At 39.2% G+C, this 24079-nt stretch overlaps 1 pseudogene; it reads right to left on the minus strand.

The window, feature by feature from the left end:
- Window positions 1–10233: 10233 nt before the first annotated feature.
- LOC109439734 (tropomyosin alpha-4 chain pseudogene) lies at window positions 10234–12582 on the minus strand (annotated as a pseudogene).
- Between the last annotated feature and the right edge of the window lie 11497 nt (window positions 12583–24079).

A 24079-nucleotide genomic window follows, 5' to 3' on the forward strand; every position in this document is an offset into this window, starting at 1 on the left:
TTGGTGACTCTTATGTCTTCTTGTATATTCCACTTTACCATTCTGAAATGTCCATCTTTGTATCTTGTTATCTTTTTCACCGTGAAGTCTGTTTCATCTGATATCATTATGGCTACACCTGACTTTCTCTGGGTACCACTTGCTTGGAATGTCAATTTCCACCCTTTCACTTTGAGTCTATACTTGTTCTTGTAGCTGAGATGTGTCTCTTGGAGACAGCATATGGTTTGGTTTAGTTTATTGATACAATCTGCTACTCTGTGCCTTTTTATTGGTGAATTCAATCCATTTACATGAAGGGTCATTTTTGATACGTGAGGACTTCCTGTCATTCTGTCTTTGGTTTTCTGGTAAGGCTGTGTCTCCATTGTTTCTTTGCCTTTTTTTTGTCTATTATTTCTGTGTGGTGGTATTCTATGATGTTTCCCTCTGTTTCTTCTTTTATTACAGTGTATATTTCACTTCTGGATTTTTCTTGAGTGGTTACCCTTAAGTTTATGTAAAAGAAAGTTTGATATTTAGAGAATTCCATTTTCTTCAGCACGCTTACTTTCTCCATTCCCATATTCCGGGTCAGGCCTTTACTCTCCCCGTTTTTATGTTTTGGTTGCCACACACTGTCCCTGTTGATGGTAGTTGAATAGCCTCCTTTTGTATGTCTTGTAGTGCAGGTTGTGTATTAGAAAATTCCCTCAGCTTCTGTATGTCTGGAAAGGCCTTTTTTCCTTCTTCATATCTGAAGGATATCTTTGCTGGATATATTATTGTTGGCTTATAACTTCTTTCTTTCAATAGTTTCACTGTTTGGTTCCACACCCTCCTGGCTTGTAGAGTTTCTGCTGAAAAATCTGATGATTATCTAATGGGCTTTCCTTTGTAGGTTACCGTCTTCTTTTTCCTGGCTGCCTTGGTGATTCTTTCTTTGTTGTTGATTTTAGACAGCTTCAATACAATGTGCCATGGAGAAGTTCTGTTGGCATTGAGGTAATTAGGTGTTCTATTTGCTTCTTGGATTCGAGGATCCAGTTCTGTCCACAAGGTTGGGAAGTTCTCATCAACAATTTGTGTGAATGTATTCTCTGTTCCCTTGTCTATTTCTTCTCCTTCTGGTATGCCCATTATTCTTATATTGCTCTTTCTGATGAAGTCAGGAAGTTCTTGTAGAATTCTTTCATTTCTTTTAAGTCTCAAGTCTCTTTCCTCTTCCATCGGGTTCATTCCCAGGTTTCTATATTCGGTGTCACTGATTCTTTCCTCCATATGGTCAACTCTATTACCTAAGCTGGTTATTTCATTCTTAATTTCTTCTATTGAGTTCTTAATCTCCAGAAATTCTAGTTGGTTTTTTTTTAAACTTTCAATCTCTTTCATAAAATGTTCATGTTTTTCTCTGATTGTGTTTCTGAGTTCATTAAACTCTCTTTCTGTGTTTTCTTGCATCTCGTTGAGTTTTTTCAGAACTGCAATCCTGAATTCTCTGTCATTTAAGTCACATATTTCCATAAATTTAAGTTCCTTTTCTGGAGACTTTTCACTTTCTTTCTGAGCTGTCTTGTTGCCTTGGTTATTCATGGCAATTACTGATTTATTATTTCTCTTCCTAGACATCTACAGGATTGGCTTCTGCAACAGGTTTATAGGAAGAGATCTTTCTTTTTTTTTCCAGTACTTGTTGGTAGAATGTTTTATTTTCTCTCCGACTGCAGCCTATTTTTTCTCTGTCACACAGTAGTTCTATGTTTTCTCTGCACTATTCCAACTTCTCACACAATGGAGGGATTCCCTGGCAGATGACTTCTCCTCTGTTAATATTCTCCTGCGTCACAGAGCGCTGTGTCCATTTGTGTATTTGGAGAGCTTTTGAAGTTCCAATGCACTTCCTGCATCACATTCAGAGCCCATATGTTTTAGCAGCTCTGTTTACTTCTGCAGGGATCCGCACAGATATGTGGGGCCAGGGGCGGGGTGAGTTGTGAGAGGTGGCTGAGAGTAATGGAGGCGAACACCACCACAAAGGGTCCTGCTTCCACAGCTCCCTCCCTTTTGCCAGAACTAGTTGGGCTGCGAATCTGTGTCTGTGGTCCACAGTTCTCAGAACAGCAAATATTCTGTTTGTTTGATCTGACACTGCTACTGTTCCGCTTTTAACATAGAGCAGGTGGGGGTGAGGCGAGCTCTGGGAGGGTACGGTGGGGTCGGCTAGTCTCAGTGTCTAAGGCTTCCATTCTCTGCTCGGCAGTGAGGTCTTAAACCACTGTTTTCAGCCTTCTTTCCTCATTTTTTTCACTGAGGTCTCTGCCATGAGCATTGTGTTCAGTCGTGTTATATGCTGCCCCTTCAGCCTTGTGGGCCATAAGCGGAGCCCTAGCAGTCCGAATTCTTCCCTCTCCCACAGCTGCGGTAGTTCCGGGATGCACTGAGCTAGTTCTGCGTCCTGCGCCTGCCCATGCAGCTCCATCTCCACACTGCTCCCTTCCCTCCTCCCCTGCTCACGCAATTCGCCCACCTTTAGGTGAATTCAGTAGTGGGCCTCTTCGTCTTGCCTGTCTGCTGTGCAGGGTGTCCTTTGTGGAGTTATTGTTTGATTAGTTGTAAATTCCAAGGGAGCTTTGCAGAGTCTCTCCTCATGCTGCCATTTTGATCACCGTGTTTTCCTAAGCTGACTATTTAATTCTTCATTTCTTTCATTGAATTCTTTATCTCCGATATTCTATTTTTTTCTTTTTAAAATTGCAATCTCTTTCGTAAAATGTTCATTTATTCTTTGATTATTTCTGAGGTTATTTAACTGCCTTTCTGTGTTTTCTTGCATCTTGTTGAATTTTTTCAGAAGTGAAATCTTTAATTCTTTGTCATTTGAGTCCCATAATTCCATGTCTTTTAGTTCATTTTCTGGAGACTTTTCATTTTCTTTCTGAGCTGCCTTGTTACCTTGGTTATTCGTGGCAATTAATGAATTATTATTTCTCTTTTGGGCATCTATAGGACTGGGTTCTGCAACAGGTTCGTCTTTCTTTTCTTTTCCAGTGGGTGTTGGTAGAATGCTTTATTTTCTCTCTGACTGCAGCCTTGTATTTTCTTTCACAGTGTAGTGTTATATTTTCTCTGCACTGTTCTGGCTTCTCACACAATGCGGGCATTCTCTGGATGGTGGGCTTCTCCTCTGTTAGCAGGTCACCTGGGTCTCAGGGTGATACATGTGGGGGTGATATAGAGAGCTTTTGAAGTTCCAAAGTTCTTCCTGTGACAGTCCAGCACCTGTGTCTTTTTCAGCTCTGTTTTCCCCTGAAGGTAACCGCCCAGAAAGTTGGGGACTGAGGTTGGGTGGGTTATGAGAGGTGACTCTGAACAATGGTGGCAACCACTAGCACAGCCAGTTCTGCACCCAAGGCTCTCTTCCCTTCCCTGGAACTAGTTGGGTTGTGAGCCCTTGGTTGCAGGCTGCAGTTCTCAGAACTGCAAATATTCTTTTCTTTTGATTTGGCACTGTAGTCACACAACAGCCTAGCCAACTGTCCCCCCTGTGTCTTTCCTTAAGGAAAGAAGAGTCTGTAAGACTGTGCCTTTCTGGGACTCTGTTCCATCCTTGTGTTTACAGCTTATGTTTCTCTGTCTGGTCCCCAAAAGATGGTTTGCAGCCAAAGACGGGTAAGATATCTCATGGGAGATACAACCTAAGCCAGGCGGAACCGAGTGGGGACCCCCAATGAGCTGCCTTAGAAGAATATGGGAAGGAGCCTTGCCTCTCCTTCCCCCTGCCTGGGAAAAGCGGCTGCTGACTCTGACTTTTCCCTCTCACCTAATTGTGAGAAAAGTCTTGAGAGTGATAAGATTAAACTCTCTCTGCTCAGCTCTGTGAAACAATTTCAACATGTGATATATGTCCCTTAAAAGAGGTGCATATCTCACCTCAAGGACTTTCTGCTCCTGCTGTTTGAAGATCAACATAATTGTTTTGGGTTATTTCTATAACGTGATAAGTGAGTCTCACGGACTGTGCCAAAAACACTGCTACTCCCTTGTCTACTTATCAATAAAAACCTCCAGTCGGCTCAAATCTGGGCTCCAGTCCTCTGAGACTGAGAGACCCCTGGCCTTTGGAGAGATTTAACTGCATTAAATCTCTGTTTCTTTCTTAAAAACTTAACCCAAACTGCCCCTTCTCGCACCCTCACTGCCCGTGTTGCGCTGGACGCGACATGGCAGTGCTACTGTTCCACTTCTAGCACTGACAGGTGGGGTGGGGTGAGCTCTGGAAGGGTGAGGAGGGGTCCCCTAAGCTCCATGCCTATGCCTTTCATCCTCTGCTTGCCAGTGAGCATTTAAAAAACTGTTTTCCCCCTTCTTCCCTCAGTCTTTTCTCCGAGGTCTCCGCTGTGAGCATTGGATTCAGCCGTGTTACATGCTGATCTCTCAGGTGGGACTGTGGACCACAATTATCTCTATTCGTAGATGACTTGGTCTCAGATAGAAAACCCTAAAGATTCTACATGTGCACATACACACACACACACACACACACACCCCTGTTAGAACAAATAAACAAATTCAGCAAAGTTGTAGGACATAAAATCAACATGTAAAAATCAGATGCATGTCTATATGCTAACAGGGAGCAATCCAAAAAAATTAAGAAAACAATTCCATTTACAATAGCATCAGAAAAAAGAAATACTTAGGGATAAATTCAACCAAAGAGACAAGAGACTTGTACATTGAAAACTACAAAATGTTGATGAAAGAAACTAGAGATACAAATAAATGGAAAGTCATTCCAAGTTCATAGATTGGAAGATGGAGTGTTATTAAGAAATCAATGCTACCCAAAATGATCTACAGATTCAATGCAATCCCTATCAAAACCCCACTAACATATTTTGCAGAAATAAAAATAACGCATACTAAAATTTATATGGAATCTCAAGGGACCCTGAATAACAATCTTGAAAAAGAATAACAAAGATGGAGGACACACGCTACCTGATTTCAAAACTTATTAAAAAGCTACAGTAATCAAAAGAGTATGGTACGGCCATACAAAGAAACATATAGAACAATTAAATAGAATAGAGAGCCCAGAAATAAACCCTTGCAAATATAGTCAAATGATTTTCAAGAAGCATGACAAACTGTTCAGTGCAGAAAGGATAGTTTTTTCAACAAACAATGCTGGGAAAACTGGACATCCACATGCAAAAGAATGAAGTCAAACCCTTCCTTTAAACCATATTAAAAACTTAACTCAAAATGGATCAAAGACCTAAATGTAAGGCATAAAATTATAAACATCTTAGAAGAAAACATTCTTAGAAGGGCAAAAGCTTCACAACATTGGATTTAACAATGATTTCTTAGCTATGACACCAAAGGCACATGCCACAAAAGCAAAAAATAATCAAGTTGGACTTTATACATTTGGAAATATTTGTGCATCAAAGGACACTATGAACATAGTGAAAAGGCAATCTATGGAATGGAAGAAATCATTGCAAATTGTATATCTGATAAGGGATTAATATCTAGAATATATGCAGAACTCCCAAAATTCAACAAGAAAAAATTTTTATTCAAAAATGGGCAAAAGACATGAATAGACATTTCTCCAAAGGAAATACACAAATGATCAAAGCACATAAATACTTGCTCAATATCACTTATCATTGGGAGAATGCAAATCAAAACTTCAGGGATAAATCACATCGTATCCACCAAGATGGCTACTATAAAAAACACAGAAAATAAGAAGTGTTGGCAAGGATGTGGAGAAAAATTAAACCCTTCTGCACTATTTAGTGGGAAAGTAAAATACTGTGGAAAACAGTATGTCAGTACCTCAAAAAAATTAATAATAGAATTATCACATGATCTAACCATTCTATTTCTGGGTATATTCCTCCAAATTGAAAGCACTGTCTCCAAGAGGTATTTGTATACCCATGTTCACAGCAGCACTATTCACAATGGCTAAAATATGGGAGCAACCCAACCATTCTTGAACAGATGAATGGATAAGCAAAAATGGTATATACATACAATGGAATATTACTCAGCCTTAAAAATGAAGGAAAATCTGATACATGCTACAACATGGATAGACCTTGAGGATATTATGCTAACTGAAATAATCCCATCAGAAAAAGACTATGAGTTCACTTATACAGGGTACATAGAATATATTCATAGAGACATAAAGTAAAATGTCTTTTACTCAAGGCTGGGGAGGAGAAACAGGGGGTTATTGTTCAATGAGTAGAAATTTCAGTTTGGGAGGATGAAAAAAGTTCTGGAGATGAATGGTGGAAATGATTGTACAGCAATGTGAATGGATTCAAAGCCACCAAACTACACTTAAAAATGGTTAAAATGGCCAATTTTATGTATATTTTACCACAATAAAAAAAACTGCAGCTGAAAAAATATAGATACTAAAATCAAGCATGCTGAAAATTTTCTGAAAAAGAGAAATATGATATAAAATTAAAGAAAAATTAAACCCCTAAAGTTTTCAAAGTTTTCATTTTCAGTAGGGCTTTATTTAATCTATGAGTTTACTACCTATGATCTTTAAATTCAATAGGGAAAACTTAGTTAATTTATAAATATATTTTAGCTCTAAGATTCCTATTCTAAAACTATCTACTATACTCTTGAATTACTTCCTTTCCAGGAGAACAGCAATTGAAAACAGTCAAGTTTTCAAGGGTGATATCTACATTTGTCTACATCCTTGTCAAAATCCCCCTCTTTATTATGAGTTACTCTGAGAAAAACTGATTGATTGCCTGCTATATGCTGGTTACTGTGGGTACAAAATTGAATATGATATAACTGCTATTCTTGAGGAACTCAACATCTAGGGGAGTGGATAGAGAACATATAATAGATTATGTTGATACAGAGCCCTCATTAAGCTAGGTGCTCTAATCTGGTTGTGCATATAATGCAGTGGGAGCATGAGGAGGGCAGAGAAATTGGGTGGAAGAAAGCCCAGCAGAGCAAGTGGACAGGAAGCCCTAACCTTGCTTAGAAATTAAAAGAAAGAGGGAAATCTGGCTCATCAAATAGAGGATATCAATGTGTATGGCAAGGAATTATAAGACTAAGCTAGACAATATCAATGCTTCTATTTCATTGCTTAAATTCCAAAAGTGGGAGCAAATGAAGTGAAAAAGTAGGTAGCAAATGATGGCCCCAATTTTATGTCAGAGACTTAGTGAGGACACATAACTATATGGAGGATACTAATAGGACAGAGTCCCTCTAAGACAGATGAAAGCTTTTAATGGGTAGAAATGACATATACACACAAAACTAGTACATGTTTTAATAAATATTGATCTTTTAACATCATCTAAACCAGAACACTGAGAGAATTAAGAATTAATGAGTTACAGAAAAAAAAATTTCCAGTCAAGAAGGCACAGTAGGTAAACACTGTGCTTACCTTCTCTGGCGACCACATCAAAATTACAACTAAACTACAAAACAACCATCATTGTGAATCCTCTAAAGTCTTGCTGAACCAAAGCCCTACAATAATGACATGCAGAATAAGCCACCTCGAGACCCATAGGAGGTACAGAGATGTGGAACAGGCTCCTCCCACATATGCATGTGACCATTAAAAATTGGGAGGGATACCTCAGGTGTGGTGGTACCCCTGGAGGAATGAGGGGTTCCAGCCACTCCCCAGCCCAGGGTTTCAGTGCCAGGGAGAGAAATCCCCATAATTTCTGGCTGTGAAAACCAGCGGAGATTGTGACTGAGACGGAGGGCAGCTGGAGTCTCAAGCACTCCTCTTAAATGGACCATGCAAGGACTTACTCAGTGACGGAATCACTGGCTCTGAGGTCCAGCACTGGGGCAGAAACTGGAGAGGCAGCAGGGACATACGGGGGGTGAAGGGGACTGAGTTGTCTGGCTTCAGGATGGCGGCTGGATGGACAGTTTCCTCCTGGACGGAGGAACTGGTGGAGTCCACTGTTTCTTTGTTGAGCCTTCCCCCTTCGCAGGGTGCAGACACAGGCAGCTGCCATATCTGAGTCTCCATCAAGCTAGCTAACACTATTTGTTTGCCATGCCCTTGTGATTCAAGACTCCATCCTGCCCTGTTTTCAGACACACCCAAGCTGTTTCCAGTGGCTTTTCTGTACAAACCACCTGCCTTGGCTCATGCTACAGAGTTTCCTAGGATGTCTCAAATGTTCGTGGAACCCAGAAAAGCAGCATCTGGCTTGAGTGTGTCCTGCTCCTCTGGCTCAGTAGCCCTAAACCTGGCACTAGTGGCAGCCAGCCTTGGTTCACAATTTGGCCTATTGCACAGCACAGGAGGATTTCTTTGTGGCTCATGCTTGGTGGCCCCATTTGGGGCACTGGCTGTGGCTGAACTTGACCTGCAGCGAGTCCCCTACCAGGTGACCCTAGGACTGGTGCCCCCAATGGCCAGCTTCAAAATGAGCTAGAGCTTCACCCAGCTGCCTCCAAGGACAATTCACCCAAGGAGCCGATTGAACAGGCACCAGAGACCTGCTGAGGCAGATCCTGCACTATAGGGTCAGCCCCTGCAGCACACCTCCTCCACTGTAGTAAAGCACAGTCCTCACAACAAATAAGCCTGAGGGTCAACCCCTCCCATTGATGTGCAATTATCAACCAAGGCTCAACTACAAGAAGAGGGCACACACAACCCACACATGCTGCCTACAAAAGAATCACTTTAGATTGAAAGACACATGGATGGAAAGTAAAGGGATGGAAAAAGATATTTCATGAAAATGGAAAGAAAAAAAAGCTGAGGTAGCCATACTTATACCAGACAAAATAGACTTTAAAACAAAGAGTATAACAAGAGACAAAGAAGGACCTAGTAATCCCACTTCTGGCTATTTATCTGAACAATCCCAAAATGCTACTTTGTGGGGACATGCTAATCTATATGTTCATCACAGCATTATTTACATAAGCCAAGATATGAAGGCAACCTGGATCTCCCTGAATGGATGAATAAATAAAGAAGAGGTGATACATATATACGATGGAATATTACTCAGCTATAAAAAAGAACAAAATCTTGCCATCTGCAACAACATGGGTGGATTTAGAGAGTATTGTGGTGAGTGTAATAAGTCAGACAGTGAAAGACAAATGTCATGTGATTTCACTTAGAAGTGGAATCTAAAGAACAAAATAAACAAACACTGGAAACAGAAACAAACTCATTGATACAGAGAACATTTTGATGGCTGTCATATGGGAGGGGTTTTGGAGTAGGTGAAAAGGAGAAGGGATCAAGAAATACTAATTGGTTGTTACACAGTAGTCATGCGGATGTAGGATATAGCATAAGGAATATAGCCAATAGTATTGTAATAACTAGGTATGGTGCCAGATAGGTACTAGATCTATCAGGGTGATAGGTGGAAATGGGGTTGGGGGCAGGGTGAAAAAGGTGAAGGCATTAAGAAATACAAATTTAAGGGGGATCAAATATATGGTGATGGAAGGAGAACTGACTCTGGGTAGTGAACACACAATGGGATTTATAGATGATGTAATACAGAATTGTACACCTGAAATCTATGTAATTTTGCTAACAATTGTCACCCCAATAAATTTTTAAAGAAGAAAAAAAAAGAAATACAAATTGATAGTTAATACAGTATGGGGAGTATAATCAACAATGTTGTAAAGATCATGTAAGATGCCAGATGAGATCATGTCATAGACTGTGTACATGCCTGACCAAAGTGCTATATGCCTGAGGAGCTAAAGTAGAATAATATTGAATGTCAACTATAACCAAATGTATAGTTATATATAGTTACAGGACGTGGAGTACAACATAGTCAATGGTATTGTAACAGTTATATAAGATGTTAAAGGGGTGGAAGCTTGGGTTGGTGGGTTATCACATTATGAGGGGTTTAAATGTCTAACCATTATGTTGCTTTGTACACCTGAAACTAGTATAAATAAATAAATAAATAAATAAATAATGCGATTTAAGGATCAAGACAGAGCTGAAAAAGCTGGTGCCATTTGGGGGAAAAAAAGGAAGGAATTAGATTTAACTGGTGGTCAAAGCTTCTCTTATACAAAATATTTTGTCTTACATTCATAATTTGCTTGACATTTCCAGCAAAGTGCAGCTGCTGTAACAAAAGGAACTTCCTAAAAGGGAAGAGGAAGACACAGAGGTCTGGAGCTTCTGTTGGAGCAAGACTTCTGATTTGGTTATATACAGTTAAGTTCCTGTTGTCTGTGATCCAGTGTCTGATGTAAGCCCACATTCTCTTCTTTGGCCTCAGCAAGATTCTCTTCCAGGTTATCAATTGTCTTTTTCAGTTTCGCAACCATTCTCTCTGCAAATTCAGCACTGGTCTCAGCTCCTTTTAGTTAGTCAGACAGAAGTTTAATTTCTTCTTCATATTTATGCTCCTTTTCAGAATTCTTTTCAGAGGCAACCTATAGCAACTTCAGGTTGTTAGTGACATTCTTGAGTTTTTCTTCCAGGTCACCACATTTTTGTTCAGACACCTCAGCACACTCCTCCCACCTCTCCAGCTCACTCTCTAGGGTGACCAACCTGCAAGCTACCTTTTCGTGTTTGCAGTCGGCCTCTGCAATGTGCTTAGCCTCTTTGCGCTGCAGCTCGTGGTTCTCCATGTTCTCGTATTTCATGGCCTAGTTTTCTATCAACTTCATTCCTCTCTCAATCTCATCAGCAGCCTTTTCTACTTCTTCTAGCTTCTGCAGGGCCATGGCCAGCCATTCTTGAGCCCTGTCCAACTCCTCCTCAATGAGCTAGATGGGTCGATTGAGAGCTGACACATCCCCTTGGGCTTTCTCATGCCTCTTGAACTCACCGTCCAGTTTCCAACGCAGGCCCTGCTGTGTGGTCCTCTGCCCCATCCACCTGCTTCTGCAGCACCTGGATCTTGCGTTTCACCACCTCCAGAGACTAGAGGCCAGATAAGGCGCGTGGGGGGAGGAGGGCCCGGCGCGCAGGCAGCAGGGCACTCCACTGGGCTGGATTCTGGACTCGGCTCCTGCGAGAGTGGCAGCAGCTGTGCCCCGCCCCTCCCTGCCCCAAGCCGGGCTGCTGTTGGGGCAATCGGATTAGACTTTTACAAATTGACAATTTTGCAGCTAGACTGATGGAAAAAATGAACTCAGCATTTTACATGCATAAACTAGGGAAAATAATAATTACCTAGCAGGGTGGTCATGAAAGTTCAATGAGAATAATACATATAAAACGCGGTGAGATCATCAACTGTTAATAGGAAATAAGTGGTATTTTCCTTGACTTCAAAGGTAATTCAAACCAGTCCTTAAATCTTTTCAAAGAACGAGTTTCTAAACAATTTCTAAACATTCTAAACATTTCAAAGAACGAGTTTCTAAACAATAGCTCAATTATTTAGCAAATGGATTCAGTGCAAGGTGAACTTGTACCCTCTATATGGTTTTAACCAATAACTCAGTAATTCACTCCCATTCCTAATTCCATGCTTTCCAACAAGATGGATAGAAACATAGCTACCTCCCGCCACCCATATCAGTGGCTCCACTTTTCTTCCCAGGTGCCAATTCAGTTCCCTCTTTCCGTTGGCCATTATTCTCAGCTGGCTATCATCATTTCTTCAAGATATTAACCGATAATGAATTCTACTGTTTCTCTCTTGGAGGCATTTGCATTTCTTAGAAGAACTTGGATAACAGAAAAGCCACCTGACAGCCAAATATATTGGTTTTTTAAAGTGGAAACAATATAATTTGTGGGAAGCTTTCTGTAACTTTTCTCATGTTCATCCCAGTATCAGGGCTGGGAGTAGAATCCTAGATGGGCCAGGGAAATGAAAGACCCATACAGTCTGCTCTGAAATTCTTTGTATGGTTCCCCTACTCCCATCTCCCAGATGCTAGCTCTTTTTTGTGTGTTTGAGGGGCCTGATGTCACTATGAGTTGCATTTTAGCTTACTTACCAGCCACCTCTTCAGTTGATCTAAATCAATGATATTAATTCACTGACCAATTTCATTTTTATATAAGGATTTCAAACCACAATCCTTCCAAATAGGACTAACTGCAGTTTCTGTTAGAAGTGGCCAAAGAGTCATAGTGCCTACTTAAAATATGGTGGGGGTGAGAGGGAAGGAGAGAATACTACTTAAATGACAACCATGGGCATTCATGTAATAATACTTTAAATATTATGCATAAAAGGGCTTGGATCTGGTCTACTCCACTCATACTGTCAATCACCTCTCAATTCCACCTACTTGCTTCCCAGGAGAGGTTATATCTAAAAACCAAAATGTTTGTTATTTTTCCCTTAGGCTTTTTTTGAAAAAGGCCAAAAATTCTACCTCACACCAGGATGGGTGTGAAGGGAACTTGTTAAAGGAAGCTACAACTCGTTGGTTCCTATTCCTTGAAACATTGTGTGATGTGAGTAAATCTGCAAGCCTTGTTTTCCAAGTATCTTCAGCATCTCTCCCTTTTTCCCCATCCATTTTAAATAATATTGTATATCTTTTAGCAATGCCTTGGCGATAGCTTAGTACACTTTACCTCATGTTTCAGGGTAAGAATTCTTCAGTCTTAGCCCAAAGAATCAAATTTTATAAAGAGCAACATACTTTAACTAAGCAAAGATTTTCAAAGTGAGTATTTCAGAGCCTCAGTACTCTAAACCGTGTCTTAAAAGTCAATGCTGCACAGGTAGCCCACCTGTAATTTAATTAAAGTTGTTTCATTTATATCTATTTTATAAATTGAAGTTCTGAGGAAGTTGTGACCAAAAAGTTTCAGAGCTAAAAATAATTATTTGGAAAACACACACACACACACACACACACACACACACACATATGTATACATTTGTGTGTGTGTGTGTATATTCCCCTCCCCAGCCATTAGTTGATCAATGTACAGTTTTGATGGGATTTTCCATTTTGATTATTGTTCCACCATATACTAAAGCATGATATGACAGTTAAACCCAAGTAGGCACTTCTCTCCCCACATCAAGCTGTCTTTCGCAGGCCACTGGTTAACTTTAATAGGGCTCATCAACCATTTAGAGAAATAGTATACACTTTAAAAGAAGATCTATGTCCTAAAATTAATTTTTCAAAGTCCAGATAATTGGCATCAGAATTGCAGGGGACTTGTTGAAAGGTATAGGTAAATAATTATTTTTGCCACATTTACTCCCAAATCACCATAGAAATCTAGTCAATGTATGGTCTTTGGTCTAGTTTGCCTGTATCATCCAGGTCTGTGTGAGGTTGTGATGTCCAAAGAAGGAGACTTTTGCTAACTCCAGACAACTATCAATGCCTAGTACCTTGGTGTAGAATAAATATTTGGACTGAGAGGAACACTAAAGACACTGTTAAGCAGGTGAAAAATGTACAAATGTTCCATGACATGAAATGAGAATTTGAGAATGTATTCTAGTTTAGTTTGCTTCAGCTGCCAAAACAAATTACCACAGATTGGGTGGCTGAAACAACAGAAATTAATTTTCTCACACTTCTGGAGGCCAGAAATCCATGTTCAAGGTGGCAGTAAGTTTGATTTTTTGTGAGGGCTCTCTTCCCAGCTTGTAGGCAGATGCTTTCTCACTGTGTCCTCACTTTTCCTCTGTGCGTGAACACAGAGAAAGAGAGCTCTCTCGTATCTCTTCCTCCTTTTATAAGGACATCAATCCCATCTGATTAGGGCCCTACCCTTATGATTTTATTTAACCTTAATTTCCTCACAAAGTCACGACACATAAGTACAAACACATTGGTGATTAAGGCTTCAAATTATGAATTTAGGGAGGGAACATAATTCAGTCCATCACAGTAATGACATTTAAGCATGCCTTCTAGACTCAAATTTTATACATTTCTGTAGTCTTCTTTTACTTACTTGATTGGAAATGTCACATTTATTGGGATTAGCCAAGGGTATCATTTGTTGCCAATATCACTCCCACCTGAAAATACGCCTTCACTAACTTTACCCATGGATATTGACTCAAAATATAATCAGAGTTGTGGGATGATGAGAGGAGCACTCCTTGCTTAAAATCTCTCCTTCACAGAACTGTTATGATGCTGACCACTTTCTCATCCTATGTCCACTATACTTCCCAAAATCATAGTTATCCTTTTGATTAATGAAAGGGAGAAAGGAATGAACCACTTTCTCCAAAAATTATTGATTAAATGAATGCATACTACCAGGGAAGGGAAAAATCCTCCCTACTATTTCTCTTCAGGATTCTACTATTAAAAGACAACAGACTGGGTGGTGAACACACGATATGATATAGAGGTGATGTATTACAGAATTGTACACCTGAAACCTACGTAACTTTATGAACAATTGTCAATCGAATAAACGTTAATTTTTTTTAAAAAAAATACTACCATAGGAGGATGTCATAAAAACGGCAGCATGAGGTGAGCCTCTTGAAATCTCCCCTGAAATTTACAACAAATTTAACAACTATAATTCCACAATGGACTCCCTGCACAGCAGACATGCAACACTAAGAGATACACAAATGAAATCATCTAAAGGTGGGCAAATTGGGTGACTGGGGGTGAAGGGAAGCGGGAAGTTCAAAGACGGGGGCCAGTGCATTCAGGACACAGACAGGAAATTGGAGCTCTGAGATTGCTGCATTCTGGAGCTACCGTAGCATTGGCGGGATAAGAATTTGGACTGCTAGTGCTCCCCTTATGACCCACAGTCCCACTTGAGGGATCAGCATACAACATGGGTGAAACCAACACTCATAGCAGAGACCTTGGAGCAAAGACTCAGAGAAGAAGGATGAAAATAGAGGCTTAAGCCTTCACTGTCAAGCAGAGGATGGAAGACTTAGGTGCGGAACCTAGCCGACACATGCCCACAATCCCAGAGTTTGCCCCACCACTACCTGCCCAGTGCTAGAACCTGAACAGTAGGAATGACAGATCAAAAGAGTAGAAAATTTGCAGTTCTGACAACTGTGGCCCACAGGCATGGACTCACAGCTAAACTAGTGAAGGGGAGGGAGACTTGGGTGCAGGACGGGATGTTCTGGTGGTTGACACCATCGCTCTGGGCCACCTCTCACAACCCACTCCACCCCTCTACACACTTACCTGGGCAGATTCCTGCAGGAGAAAACAGAGCTGCTGAAACATACAGGCTCTGAAACTGGTGCAGGAAGAACTTTGGAACTTCAGAAGCTCTCCACATCCCCCCACGGAGGCAGTGTCCTATGACCAATGCAAACTGTTCACAGAGGAGAAGCCTGCCTTCCAGGGAATCCACCCATTGTTAGAGAAGCCAGAAGAGTGCAGAGAATATATAACAATACAGTGTGAGAGAGAATAAAAGGCTGCAGACAGAAAGAAAATAAAACATTCAACAAAAACATACAGGAAAACAAAAGAAAGAACATTTTCTACCAACCCGTTGTAGAACCCACTCCTGTAGATGTCTAGGAAGAGAAATAATAAATCATTAAAGCCATGGATAACCAAGGTAACAAGATACCTCAGAAACAAGATGAAAAGTCTCCAGAAAATAAACATAAAAACATGGAAATAAGTGACTTAAATGACAGAGAATTCAAGATTGCAGTTTTTAAAAAACTCAATATGATGCAAGAAAACAGACAGGAAGTTTAATGACCTCAGAAACAAATCAAAGAACAAAATGAACATTTTCCCAAAGAGGTTGAAAGTTTAAAAAAGGAACCAAAAAGAATTTCTGGAGATTAAGACTCAATAAAAGAAATGAAGAATGAAATAGCCAGCTTACGTAATAGAGTGGACCAGATGGAGGAAAGAATCAGTGACATAGAAGAAAGAAATCTGGAAATGACACAGATGGAAGAAGAAAGAGACTTGAGACTTAAAAGAAATGAAAGAACTCTACAAGAACTTTCTGACTCTACCAGAAAGAGAAATATAAAAATAATGGGCATAGCAGAAAGGAGAAGAAAGGGAGAAGAGAACAGAAAGTATATTCAAAGAAGTAGTCAACAAAAACTTCCCAAACTTGTGGAAAGAACTGGATCCTCAAATCCAAGAAGCCAATAGGACACCTAATTACATTAATCTCAACAGGCTTCGCCAAGTCACATTGTACTGAAGCTGTAAAAAATTAATGAAAAGAAAGACTCCTCAAGGCAGCAAGGGAAAAGAAGATGGTAGCCTACAAAGGAAAGCCCATTAGATTATCATCAGATTTTTCAGCTAAATCTCTACAAGGCAGGAGGGAGTGGAATCAAATATTCAAACTATTGAAAGAAAGAAATTATGAGCCAAGCGTAATATATCCAGCAAAGAAAACCTTTAGATATAAAGGAGGAGTAAAGAACTTTCCAGACATACAGAAGCAAAGGAAACTTTCTAACACGAGACCTGCACTACAAGAAATACTGAAGGAAGCTATTCAACAAGGAGGCTAATTAGCAACAACGAAAACATAAAAAGGGGTGAGAGTAAAGGCATGAACCGCAATAGGAAATGCAAAAACTAAACATGCTGAAGAAAATGGAATACTCTAAACATCAAACTTTCTTTTATATAAACATAATGGTAACCACTCAAAAAAAAAAAATCCACAACTGAAATATATAACATAAGAAAAGAAGAAACAGATGGAAAAATAAAAAAAATACCACCACATTAAAATAAGAGAGAGCAACGAAAAGGCAAAGAAACAATGCAGACACAGTCTTATCAGAAAACCAAAGATAGAATGACAGGAAATCCTCACATATCAATAATCGCCCTCAATGAAAATGGACTGAACTCACCAATAAAAAGTCACAGAGTAGCAAACGGGATCCAAAAACTAAACCCAACCATATGTTGTCTCCAAGAGACACATCTCAGCTACAAGGACAAACATAGACTCAAAGGGAAAGGGTGGAAATTAACACTCCAAACAAATGGTATCAAGAGAAAAGCAGGAGTACCATACTGATATCAGGTGAAACAGACTTCAGGGTGAAAAAGATAACAAGAGACAAACATGGACATTTCATAATGGTAAAGGGAACTATACAACAAGAAGACATAACATTCATTTATATTTATGCCCCCAATCAGAGAGCACCAAAATATACCAAGCAAGTACTAACAGAAATAAATACAGAATTGTACACCTGAAATCTATGTAATTTTACTAACAATTGTCACCTCAATAAATTTAATTAAAAAAATAATAATAAAATAAATGCAGAAAGTGACCAAAGCCGAATTATAATAGGGGACCTAAATACATCGTTGACAGCAATGGACAGATCATCAAATAGACAATAAATAAAGAAATAGCAGCCCTGAGACGTCATCAAAATGGCGACGTGAGGTGAGCCTCTGGAAATCTGCCCTGGAATTTACAACAAATCAAACAACTTTAACTCAACAAAGGACTCCCTGCACAGCAGACAGGCAAGACGAAGACTCTCACTGCTGAATTCAACTAAAGGTGGGCAAATCGTGCAAGCAGGGGAGGAGGTAAGGGAGAAGTGTGGAGAGGACGGAGACCCGCGGGCGCAGTACGCAGACCTAGCTCAGTGCTCCGAGCTCACTCCATCCTGGAACTACCACAGATGCATGAGAGGGAAGAACTCAGACTGCCAGGGCTCTGTTTACGGCCCACAGGGCTGAGGGGACAGCATTTACAACAGCTGAAACCAACACTCACGGCAGAGACCTCGGAGTAAAGACTGAGGGAAGAAGGCTGAAAATGGTGGTTTAAGCACTCACTGTCTAGCAGAGAACGGAAGTCTTAGTCACTGAGACTAGACGCCCCCTACGTAGGCTCCCAGAGCTCGCCCTGCCCCCACCTACCCAGGGCTAGAATCAGAAGACTAGCAGTGTCAGATCAAAAGAAAAGAATATTTGCAGTTGTGAGACCTGTGGTCCGCAGACACAGATTCACAGCCCAACTAGTTCCGGCAAAGGGGAGGGATCTGTGAAAGCAGGACTGGCTGCGGTGGTGGTCGCCGACATTGCTCTGGGCCAAATCTCACAATTCACCCGGTCCCTGGCTCCACATATCTGGGTGGATCCCTACAAGAGTAAACAGAACTACTGAAACACACGGGCTCTGAATCTGGTGCAGGAAGAGCTTTGGAACTTCAAAAGTTCTCCGCATTCCTACAGGGATGCGGTTCCATATGACCCAGGTGAACTGTTAACAGAAGAGAAGCCTGACTTCCAGGGAAACCCCCATTGTGTGGGAAGCTGGAATAGTGCAGAGAAAACTTAACACTACAGTGTGAGAGAGAAAAGAGGTCTGCAGTCAGAGAGAAAATAAAACATTCTACCAATGTGTACTGGAAAAAAAAAGAAAGGCTTCTTCCTATCAACCTGTTGCAGAACGTACTCCTACAGATGTCTAGGAAGAGAAATAACAAACCATTAATTACCATGAATAACCAAGGCAACATGACATCTGAGAAAGAAAGTGAAAAGTCTCCAGAAAATGAAGTTAAAGATATGGAAATATGTGACTTAAATGACAGAGAATTCAACATTGCACTTCTGAAAAAACTTAACGAGATGCAAGAAAATACAGAAAGGCAGTTTAATGAATTCAGAGACACAATGAAAGAACAACATGAGCATTTTACCAAAGAGATTGAAATATTAGAAAAAAACCGAATAGAATTTGTGGAGATTAAGAACTCAATAGAAAAACAAACGAAAAAAAGGAACTCAATAGAAGAAATTAAGAAAGAAATAGCCACCTTAGGAAGTGGAGTTGACAAGATGGAAGAAAGAATCAGTGACATAGAAGATAGAAACCTGGAAATGACATGGATGGAAGAAGAAAGAGACCTGACACTTAAAATTAATGAAAGAATTCTACAGGAACATTCTAACTACATCAGAAAGAGCAATATAAGAATAATGGGCATACCAGAAAGAGAGAAGGGAACAGAAAGCGTATTCAAAGAAATAGTCGATGAGAACCTCCCAAACATGTGGAAAGAACTGGATCCTCAAAACCAAGAAGCGAATAGAACACCTAATTACCTCAACCCAAGCAGGCCTTCTCCAAGGCACATTGTATTGAAGCTGTCTAAAATCAACGACAAAGAAAGAATCCTCAAGGCAGCCAGGGAAAAGAAGACGGTAACCTACAAAGAAAAGCCCATTAGATTATCATCAGATTTTTCAGCGAAAACTCTACAAGCCAGGAGGAAGTGGAACCAAATATTCAAACTATTGAAACAGAGAAATTATGAGCCAAGAATAACATACACAGCAAAGATATCCTTCAGATATGAAGGAGGAAAAAAGAAATTTCCAGACGTACAGAAGCTGAGGGAATTTTCTAATACACGACCTGCACTACAAGACATACTAAAGGAGGCTATTCGACCACCATCAACAGGGACAATTTGCGGCAACCAAAACATAAAAAGGGGGAGAGTAAAAGCCTGACCCGGAATATGGGAATGGAGAAAGTAAGCATGCTGAAGAAAATGGAATATTCTACATATCAAACGTTCTTTTACATAAACTTAATGGTAACCACTCAAGAAAAAAAATCCAGAACTGAAATATGTACTGTAATAAAAGAAGAAACAGAGCGAAACATCATAGAATACCACCACACAGAAATAATAGACAACAACAAAAAGGCAAAGAAACAATGGAGACACAGCTTTACCAGAAAACTAAGGATAGAATGACAGAAATCCTCACATATCAATCATCATCCTAAATGTAAATGGACTGAACTCACCAATAAAAACGCACAGAGTAGCAGATTGGATCAAAAAACTAAACCCAACCATATGCTGTCTCCAAAAGACATATCTCAGCTACAAGGAAAAGCATAGATACAAAGTGAAAGGGTGGAAATTGACACTCCAAGCAAATGGTACCCAGAGAAAATCAGGTGTAGCTATAATGATGTCAGATGAAACAGAATTCAGGGTGAAAAAGATAACAAGAGACAAAGATGTACATTTCATAATGGTAAAGGGGACTATACAACAAGAAGACATAACAGTCATCAATATTTATGCCCCCAATCAGGGAGCACCGAAATATACCAAGCAACTACTAACACAACTAAAGGGAGAAATTGACCAAAGCACAATTATACTAGACGATTTAAATGCATCATTGACAGCTATGGATAGATCATCCAAACAGAAAACAAATAATGAAATAGCAGCCCTAAATGACACATTAGATGAAAGGGATGTAATTGACATATATAGAGCACTTTACAATAAAACATTAGACTATACGTTTTTTTCCAGTGTACATGGGGCATTCTCAAGGCTAGATCATACATTGGGACATAAAACTAACCTCAGCAAATTTAAGAAGATTGAAATCATACCAAGCATATTCTCTAATCACAAGGCTTTGAAATTGGGTATCCACTACGAAAAGTAAGCAGGAAAAAAACAAAAAACGTGGAGATTAAACAACATGCTTTTAAAGAACTACCAGGTCAAAGAAGAAATTAGAGGAGAGATCAAAAGATACATAGGAAAAAGTGACAATGAAAACACATCCTACCAAAATTTTTGGGATGCAGCGAAAGCAGTTTTCAGATGGAGATTAATAACATTACACGCCTATATCAAGAAACAGGAAAAATCCCAAATAAACAACTTCACCTTACAACTTAGGTAACTGGAAAAAGAAGAACAAATGAACAACCTAAGGTCAGAAGAAGAAAGGAAAAAATAAAAATAAGAGTAGAACTAAATGAAATAGAGAACAAAAAGACAATAGAAAAAATTAATGGGACAAAGAACTGGTTCTTTGAAAAGATTAACAAAATTGAGAAACCCTTGGCTAGACTCACTAACATAAAAAGAGAGAAGACACTAATTAACAAAATCAGAAATGAAAAAGGGCAAGTTATCACGGATGCCACAGAAATAAAAAGGATCATTCAAAAATACTATGAAGGACTATATGCCACCAAATTCAATAACCTAGAAGAAATGGACAAGTTCTCAGAAACATATAGCCAGCCAAGGCTGAACCATGAAGAACTGGAAAATCTAAACAGACCGATCACCAGTAAGGAAATTGAATCAGTCATCCTAAACCTTCCCAAAAGCAAAAGTCCAGGACTAGATGGCTTCACTAGTGGATTGTACTAAACATTCAAAGAGGACCTAATACCTGTCCTACTCAAACTCTTCCAAAACATTGAAGAGGAGACAATACTCCCTAACTCATTGTATGAGGCCAACATTACCCTGATACCAAAACCTGGTAAGGAGAACAAAAAAATGAAATTATAGACCAGTATCTCTGATGAATTCAGATGCAAAAATCGTAAACAAAGTTCTAGAAAATGCAACAATGCATTAAAAATTATACAAAATGTGCAATTGGGGTTCTTCTCAGATGCACAAGGATAGTTCAACATATGTAAATTGGTCATAGTGATACACCACATAACCAAAATAAAGAAAAAAATTATATGATATATCAATGGATACAGAAAAATCATTTGACAAGATAGAACATCTATTTATTATTAAAACACTTAATAAAATAGTATAGAAGGAAAACACCTTAACATAATACAGGCACGTATGACACACCCTCAGCTAATCTCATAATTAATGGTGAAAAACTAAAGCCCTTTGCTCTACATTCAGAAACACGACAGGGCTGTCCCCTATCACCTCTGCTTTTCAACATAGTGTTGGAAGTCCTTGCCAGAACAATCAGGCAAGAGAAAGAAATAAATGGCATCCAAATTGGGAATGAAGAAGTTAAATTGTCACTCTTTGCAGATGACATGATGCTATATAAAGAAAACCCTAAGGACTCCACCTAAAAGGTATTAGAAACAATAAACAAATACAGTAAAGTTGCCTGCTACAAAATCAACGTACAAAAGTCCATTTCATTCTTATATACTAACAATGAAATCACAGAAAAATAAAAAAAAAACAATTCCTTTTGCAATTGCAGCAAAAAGAATAAAATACATATGAATAAACTTAACTAAAGATGTGAAAGACCTATATGCTGAAAAGTATTAAATTTTTAAAAGAAATTAAAGAATACATAAAGAAATGGAAAGACATTCCAAGTTCATGTATTCAAAAAATCAACATAGTTAAAAGTGCCATATTACCCAAAGCAGTATGCTTATTTAATGTAATCTCCATCAAAATCCCAATGGTATGTATGTATGTATGTATTTATTTTTATACTATGCTGAATACGTAAACCAGTAACATAATCATTTATTACGAAGTATTATGGACTGTACATAATTGCATGTATTAACTTTTTTAAAACATTTTTTATTTGTTTCAGGTGCACAAAACAGTGTAATAGTTAGACATTTATCATTTATATCCCTCACACAGTTACAACACCTCTCCTTCCACAATGGTATTTTTTTTAAAAATGGAACGAAAATCATCAAATTTGTATGGAACCGCAAAAGACCCCGAATACCCAAGGCAATCCTAAGGAGAAAAAAAAGCAATGCTGGAGGTATCACCCTCCCTGACTTCAGCTTGTACTTCAGGGCAACAATAATCAAAACACTATGGCACTGGCAGAAAACATAGACCAGTGGACTAGAATTGAGAACCCAGAAATAAACCCACATAAATACGGACAGAGAATTTTTGACTAAGAAGCAGAAACATTCAATGGAAAAAAGACAGCCTCTTCAATAAATGGTGCTGGGAGAATTGGAAAGCCCCGTGCAAAAGAATGAAACTAGACTGCTGTCTGTCACCATTGTCTAAACTAATTGCAAATTGATCAAAGACCTAAACATAAGACCTTAGACAATAAATTGCATAGAAGAAAACATAGGGCCTAATCTTATGGAAGTTGGGTTCAAAGAGCATTCTACGAATTTGACTCCAAAGGCAAGGAAAGTAAAAGCTAAAGTAAATGAATGGGACTATATCAAACTAAAAAGCTTCTGCTCAGCCAAAGGAACCATTGACAAAGTAAACAGGCAACAAACCAAATGGGAGAAGATTTTTGTGAAAAATGCCTCCAATAAGGGGCTAATGTCCAAAATATATAAGAAATTCATACAACTCTACAACAACAACAACAACAAACAACAATACAGTTTAAAAATGGGCAAAGGACCCGAAGAAACATTTCTCCAAAGAGGACATACAAAGGGCCAGTAGACATGTGAAAAAATGCTCAACATCACTAATCTTCAGAGAAATGCAAATCAAAACCACAATGAGATATCACCTCACCCCAGTCAGAATGGCTATCATCAACAAGACAAATAATAACAAATGTTGGAGAGGCTGTGGAGAAAAAGGAACCCTCATACACTGTTGGTGGGAATGCAGACTGGTGCAGCCGTTATGGAAGGCAGTGTGGAGGTTCCTCAACAAATTATGAATAGAATTACCATGTGACCCAGCAATCCCTCTCCTGTTTATCTATCCAAAAAATCTGAAAACATTTATCCATAAAGACATATGTGCTCCAATGTTCATTGCAGCTTTATTTATAGTGGCCAAGACATGGGAACAACCAAAGTGTCCTTTGATAGATGATTGGATAAAGAAGTTGTGGTATATATACACAATGGAATACTATTCTGCCATAAGAAAAGATGAAATAATACAGTTTGCAACAACGTGGATGGATCTTGAGATTGTAATGCTAAGCAAAGTAAGTCAGACAGAAAAAGAGAAAACCGTATGATTTCACTGATATGTGGTATATAAACCTGAAAACAATGAAATAACAAGATAAACAAATGAAGGAACAGAAACTGATAGACAATAGTTTAGGGGTTAACAGAGGGTAAGCGGGAAGGGGAGGTCTACAAGACAATAAAAGGGGTCAAACATATGGTGATGGAGAGAGACCTGACTCCGTGCGGTGAACAGATACTGTGATATATAGATGATGTAATACAGAATTGTACACCTGAAATCTATATAACTTTACTAACAACTGTCACCCCAATAAAATATATTTTAAAAAGACTACTACACATTAATTCCTAAAATTAACCAGTTGTCACTTTAGGAAAGTACAGAGTCTGGTCTTGAGACTATGAGAATGAAGC

Source organism: Rhinolophus sinicus, chromosome 18 (assembly GCF_057876585.1).
Source record: "Rhinolophus sinicus isolate RSI-liver-muscle chromosome 18, RSI-T2T, whole genome shotgun sequence".
Classification (NCBI taxonomy): domain Eukaryota; kingdom Metazoa; phylum Chordata; class Mammalia; order Chiroptera; family Rhinolophidae; genus Rhinolophus; species Rhinolophus sinicus.